Below are 7,531 nucleotides of genomic sequence, written 5' to 3'. Positions count from 1 at the left end.
TTCATTTCTCAAATATTTACTGAGTGCTGGCTAGATATCATGCTGTGTTATATAATAACATCTATCAAGTCTTTTTGTGAACTACTTCTTCTTCCCTTCAGGCTTCAACTGGAACATCTTTTCCACAGAGAAAGCTTCCAAGAGTGGACCTTGTATTATTTGATCCCCTTGTTATATACCTCTGTATCTATATGATGTTCATCTTTCCCAATTCTCTGTAAGTTTCTAGAGATTAGGAATCATTTCTGCACTGTTTATCAACCTACCTCCATCTACCATCTATTATTGATATGCACATAGCAGTTACTGAGTAGTTTGATATATGCATCTTGCACAAATTTAAATAATGAAAAATATAATAATTACACATAAAATGGAAATTTGTTAAAATATATTCTCTATTAGAGAAGCCCATGACTTGGATAAAGCCTGGTACCTGTAAAAGTCATGAAAATTTTCATGGGAAGGAGACAATAAGGTAAAATGTACTCTGTAAGGAAGATAACCAGGGCCAAGCAGATACACATACAGGCAGGTGAAAAGAAAAGAAAACAAAACAAAACATATAAGCAGTACAGCATGTTCGGGGAACTACAAACTATAGCACAGACTGTGAGGTATATAGAGTGCCAGGAAATGAAGCCAGGAAAGCAAAGTTGTCTAATGGTCAGGCAGCAGTGCCGACTACAGCTGCTGGATCAACCTTGAAGTTGATCACAGGTTCATATACTACATCGATATGGAAACAATGAGTCAAATGGATTTCCGTACTTTAATATCCACAATGCAGCAGGCAGCATGAGAGCCATGCTTCTATCAGTTTCCCTTGTCACCAAGGCCCATGGGGAAGACATGAAGCAGGTCCTGGTGAATAATGTACACCCAGTGGGATCTACAGCACAGCTGAGGAAACCAAGCTTAGAAAACTCAATTTTATAAAGAGAAATCTGATCAACCTTTGCCTGGCAGGGAGGCAGTATCTTTATTATGCTGGTAAGGAAACATGTCTACTTTTTGACCAGGGTTTGCTATGCAAACCTCCTTGTGAATAAACTCTGTCACAAAACATGTACAAATGTCTTGGAGAACTGCCTCCCAAAAGTGGTGGCAACCTGTTTTTGAAAAGGCTTCCTTAATAATGCAGGCATTTTCATTTATATTTTTCTGTTGATGGGGAGATAATAAGGACATGCATATGAATGAATAATGAAATCAGAGTTCTGTATGAGAATAAAAATTAAAAAGCTAGTGTCAAGGATGATGAGTGAGAAGTTGCTTCATGCCTCAAATATCCAAATGCTATATGCCTAGGATATACAAACAACCTAGTTACCAGACATATCTTTTGAGATATATATACAGAAACTCTGAGCAGAATGTAAATTTATAGTTATGGCTAGAGTTCAAAACTTCTCTGCGTTTCTTTAGAATTTTGCCTGCATCAATTCACAACTTTGAATTACTCTTCACATTTTATAGCACATAAAACCTTTATGGCATATAATGTGACTCTTTTGTTAATCTAATTCATAATACCTTCCCAAAAGCCAGACTTTCTTTTTCCAACTTTCAGCACAGAGATTTTTTTCTCTCCTTGCAATGACTTATTTCAGAATGGTAACTTTGTAAGAAACAACAATTGTCTGTCTGTTACAAAGTTAAATTTCCCAGTTGCTTTATACTTAGATCTTTCTGTAGTAAAAATGTTCCCACGATTTTCTCTTTGAAACATTAATAAAGCTGAGGGATGATGTTAGGTATAAAAAATGAGAGCTGTAATCTCTGCTTTCTTGATAGGTACTACATTAAAATTAGTCGTAAGTTTAATTCATGGAGCTGGTGGATATTTGAAGAAGACTGAGAATGAAGAATGATCTAGTTATGAAGAATGGATCTAGTTTGCTCATTTGATGTTTACTGGGTGTTTTATATAGCCTAGGCCTTCTCTTACGTTTTTCTAGAATCATAAGAAAGCAATAACTCTTGGTGTATACCTTTAAGGAACTTTTAGCCTAGTTAGAAAAACAAATGGAAGAAACCCTATAATAAAGCATGGAAACTATTATAATAAGTTAAATCACGCAGTGGCATGAGGTTTACAAAGCTGTATCAGGGAAGCAGAATGAGAGCTTGGTCTTGAGGCATACATAGAGATTATAAAATAGAGTCTGGAAAGAATGACAGAAAGAATGGCACGTCACATTAAAGAAAATATATGAAAATATGTGTCACATTAAAAAAAACTAGAATGTGTGTGAGGGAGTCATAGAAAAAGGACAGGGTATTTGGGGCAGGTCACAAAGGGTCTGGATGCCTTACTGCAAAAGAGCTTAGATTTTATTTTTTATAGATGACATAAACCAACAAGAAACTTTTCACTCCTGTTCTAAAGAGGGTAATTCAAAATTCATGCGGAAGCATACTAGGAGGAGACAACACTTGGTGCAAAGTAGGACTACAGTTGAAATTAGGGCATTCAAAATGTGAGAATGGTGAAAAAAAAAAAAGAGAGAAGGGATTGAGATGTATTTCTAAAATTGATAATAATTGGTAATTGGGTGGTTGGGGTATGGGTATGGAAAACAGAAATAAATACCATGAGATTCAGAGCTTAAACTAGAAATATATTAGTATTTTTTAAAGACTGAGTATTAATTGGATAAGATAAAATAATATGAAAAAGGTGATTAAGAGGTCATCCAAGTTGTCATCCACCCATCATGTATTCTATGAAGTAGAGAACTTTATATTAAACATATATGTGTATTAGTAAATTAATGGACTATATGAACCTAAAAAACAGATATGGACACTCTAATTTATGTTTCTCTTTGCACTTAATCAATTTGGAAATCAACAAACTGGAGCATAAAAGGACTTGGCAGTTTTTCTAATAGTGTTGTGGGGCTAATTATCAGTGAAATCAATGTCCTGAATACCAGAAATATCCTATCTTGAAACTTTGCAAAAATAAAACAACAAATAAATCATGTGTTTATTTTCTTCCCTTGTGGAGTAGGGAATAATTGTTTGGTCAATATAATTGATATGTCATATTAATAATTAACATTCATTTTGAAATGTAGTACTAACAACCACATTTTCCCAATGCTGACACACTGCCTAGAAAATAGTGTGTCCTTATAAATATTGGCATGCATGCATATATTAAAGAAGAACTCAGTTCTCCAAATGTTATCTTCGGGCTATATTATGGCTATAGAATTTTGAAATCTACACACTAGCCTTTAATAATTCAAGCTATCCTTGTGTTAACTATTTTAATAACATCATAAACTTCAAGCAGATATTAAGCTTATAATAATAATAAAAAAGTACTCAAAAGTGCTCAGGAACGTTTTTTCAGATTTCCATAGTTTTTATTTACCATCCTTTTTCCAAACTCTTCCAAGTTCCCATACAGGCGGGATACCATATTACATTTAGTAAATTTTAGTAATGCTACAAAACAGTTCACAGGGAAGATAGCTGATTCCCTGGAATCAGAGTCCTAAGTCTTCTGTCTTGAGGACTTCATCTGCATCTCTCAGAGATGCATATGCCTACTGTACATGTGTGAGAACATCATTTAATCACTAGAGATTTCTCTGAGTCAGACAGGCCAACTTTGGCAACCATACATTGTTTCTTGTAGGAAAAAAAAATCTCCTTTCATTTTAAACCATGTAAAGCTGCAGGAGTAATCTAATTTCAGGGGTTTGTTCTTCAGATAGGAAAAAAATCCAGTAGGTGGTTTTGAAATCATATGGCAATTATTTTGTGAGACAATCAAATTGTTTCACAAATGTCATCTCATCAGCAGTCACATCATCTCATCGAGGTAAGTCAAAGAACAATTTATCCCTATTTTTAAAGGTAAAGAGAGATTAACTAAGTGACCCAGCTGGAGAGCTGGAAATAAACACTGTAGCACCAGCTCTGTATAAGAGCAACTGACAAATGACTACATGACAGATAGGTTGAAGAGTCTTCATAGTTTATACAGTTTATTAAATTTATCCTGGCATCTCCACTTACAAGTATAAAATGGGCTTAAAATGAAATCTGAACTGAAGAGTTGGGTTTTGTTTTTTATTTTTGTTCAAGATAGTTTATTCTTACTCCTTTTGTAAACTTCCTCTCATCTGTAGATTTGACTAGACAGGAACATCAAGGTAACACTCTAAATCAATGAAATGGACAACATATGAACAGAAAATGTTCCTAGTGAAATTCAGTTTTATAGTAAACTTCATTGTTCACCATATTAAAATATAATATTAAAAATGTCTTCATGTTGTATACCTTACACTTACACAATGTTATATATCAATTATATCTCAATAACGCTGGAAATAAAAAGAATGAGAAAGTTTTCTGATTAAAAAAAAAAAAACTTCAAGAGATGATGGTGGCACTTTGCAGGCTGTTACTGGCTATTCCGTGGGGGCTGGGCAGCTGCAGTTGTGGAGTAATCATGGGCAAGAGACTTTAGGGTCTGCTCAAGGTTACCTAATAAATGCAAGAGCCACAGGAACTGAAATTTTTAACAACTTGGAACTACTAGGTCTCGATTCATTTACAATTATTGATGGAAATCAGATCAGCAGAGAATGCTGAAAACATTATTTTTTCCTATAAAACAGCAGTGTCAGCAAGAACTAAGCTCAAGTTGTGGAACTCTTGTAAGAATTAAATAACAATGTATCTATTAAGTTTGTGGAAGAGAGTTCAGAAAACCCAAGCAATGACCATTCTTTTTGCTGTAGGTTTACTATTGTGCTTGCAACTAGGCTCCCTGAAAGTATACTATTACATTTAGCTGAAATCTTCTGGAATTCCCACATCCCCCTTTTAATGTGTAGGCTATATATGGCTGGTTGGCTATAGGAGGATCATTATAAAAGAACATCGAGTAATAGAATTTTACTCAGATAATGTATTAGGAGATCTACAACTAGATAAACCATTTCCTGAGTTGAGAGAACATTTACAGCCTTACGATTTGGATCATATTGGGGGATGGAGGGAAGGCCCATAGCCATACTCCATTGATTGCTATAGCTAAATATTTAGCACAGTAGAATAATGGAACAAATGGATGACCACCTAAAATGTGTAAGGAAAAAGAGAACCTCAGAGATTTGATTAGACAAAGGATTCTAAAGAATGATACTGGGGCTCCATAAGATGAAGATAATTTTTAAGAAGCTTTTAAAAATATAAACACAGCAATAAATACAATTCAGATCCCAATCAATACTAAAGATATAATTAATGATGATTGTTGCATAAATATCAGCAAACAGACTCCATCTGTTTGGATTTTAGCTTATACCTGAAAGGACTTTGTGGCCAAAGAGGTCCAAGGATACTTACCTGTTTGAGGCACAATTCCCTATACAACTGCAGATTAGGGTGCACCCATAAAGCAGCAAACCACTTACTATTAAAGCAAACAAAGATGCTTCTGCTGTGGTAGTCATATTGACAAAATGCTGCAGTCCACAGGCCAGGCAAGAGACGCCATTACAAAGTAAGAATTAAAATTATTCTGCAGCAATCTTCCATTTCTTCGAGTTTTAAGATATACATCCTTAACTAAAGAATATGGTTTGAACATCATTAACGAGGATGAAATTATTTCCAGTTTGGACATTCCAGATAATGGGACTGTGTTGTACTTAATCGTATGGGCTGTTAAAATATTTCATTAACAACATGGCAGACAACCAGGGGTACTTAAACTATCAGACTGAAGAACAACTTCCTTTAGGAATACAGGTATTCCATTTCACCTGTAATGGTGAAAGATGATTATGATTACAAATTTTGCTAATGGGGAGCTGTTGAGTCACATGATGACTGCATTCTTTGGAAGAGCTGCTGCCCAAGGGTTTAATCACAATTACCACTAAACCCTGTAAATTTAATAACACAATTATGTCAGCATGTCACAAACTTCAGCATCCTTCTGTTTATAAAATAAGCACCCTATGTAGTGTGCTTATGACTGAAACTGTAATTGTCTTCAGATTATGCTCTAGTCCATAAAAGTCTCCTAAGGGAGAGCTGTTAAATTGTTGTTTCCTTAATAAACATTTTTCTCATTTACAAAAGGAAATATGTATTTCAAGTGATTCTGCCATCTAATGACACAGAAGAAAACTGGTACTGTCTTATACTCTTTATTATATCTGGGTAAACAGTTTGGATGAAAACCCAAAGCCCATTTTCCCCACAGGGGAATTCAATAATTGTGGATGGAGGAGGAGAAACAATCACTTTCCCTTCTTGAATCACTCTGTTTCACTTGACTTTCTGGATCCCACCCTGACTAGATTTTCGTCCTACACGTTGACTGTTACTACTCAGAGTCCTTGGCAAGTTCTTCCTCATATCCTTAATATCAAAAAATTAGAGTGCTCTGGGGTTTCATTCTTTTTTTCTTCTTCTTCTGGGGCTTCATTCTTAAACACTTCTCTATCTTCTACCAACATGTATGTTTTGGGTGATGGAATCCAATTGCTTTACTTTGAGTATCACCTCTGAAAGAATAAATCCAGGTGTACACTTTAAGCCCATTTCTCCTTCCTACATTGTAGATACACTATGTAACTGCCTACATGTGGTAGTGGTAGTTTTGTACTGTGTCAATTTGGCTAATCTGGGTTAGTATTTACAAGTTAGGGTTGATGACAAGGGGAGAAAATGAGATGTGGAGGCAAAGCAATGGCCACCAAGCAGGCCTGGTGCTGCTAACACACATTTTTGCTGATCTCGCTCACTTTGTTAATGAGGAAATTCACAGCATCCATCTTTTCTAGCTGTTACATTTTCTCTTTTCAACTTCTCTGGTTTGCGACAGAGCACATCGTGTTCTCTATAGTGAAGTGATCTGACTTCTCCAAGCAAACTTCATCAGTGATATAAGAGGGAGTAAGAGAGAGACACACGTTCCAGTTTGTTCTCACAGGTTCCATTTTGCCATTGTAGATTTTTCCATATTGTTTTGGTGTTTGTTTTATACTGATAATTCTGTTTCACTGTCTGTTTTCTCCAAAACTGTCAACCCTGCTTTTGAAGAGTGATTTCAGGACGACCACCACCACATACGAAAAGTACAGCTTTCACAAAAAAATTCTTCATCAGTTCCAATAATTTTGGAAATCTAATCTCTATAATAAACCCTTTCTTCCATACCATTCTTACTGGTTGTGATTCCCTAACTGAATCCTACTTGATGTGCTACTTGACACTGAATACCTACTTGATGAGGGAGCAGAAGGCAAGTGAGGACAAAGCAGAAGAAGGCACCCTACACCCCCCACCCCACCATGTGATATATGTGACATTCCTCAGGCACTCCTGGCAGCCCTAAAGTAAAAACAAATGGTTAACTGATAGAGATCAAAGTCTTGGCAGGACAGAAGTCTCCCTCAGTTTACAAATGTCCTAGTGATTTACAAGGAAGAAGCTTTCTTATCAACAGCCTAATTTCCAGAGACCCATAACTCAGTTCCCGAAGCCC

At 35.7% G+C, this 7,531-nt stretch overlaps 1 pseudogene; it reads left to right on the top strand.

Moving 5' to 3' along the window:
- The first annotated feature begins 579 nt into the window (after nucleotides 1–579).
- LOC123858008 (NEDD8-activating enzyme E1 regulatory subunit-like) lies at nucleotides 580–5,918 on the top strand (annotated as a pseudogene).
- The last annotated feature ends 1,613 nt before the right edge of the window (nucleotides 5,919–7,531 follow it).

Source organism: Mirounga angustirostris, unplaced genomic scaffold (genome assembly GCF_029215605.1).
Source record: "Mirounga angustirostris isolate CCGP_5_RB_7025 unplaced genomic scaffold, mMirAng1.0.hap1 SCAF_13, whole genome shotgun sequence".
Lineage (NCBI taxonomy): Eukaryota > Metazoa > Chordata > Mammalia > Carnivora > Phocidae > Mirounga > Mirounga angustirostris.
Note: the sequence above shows the minus strand (reverse complement) of the source record. Positions and strands in the feature narration are given on the sequence as shown.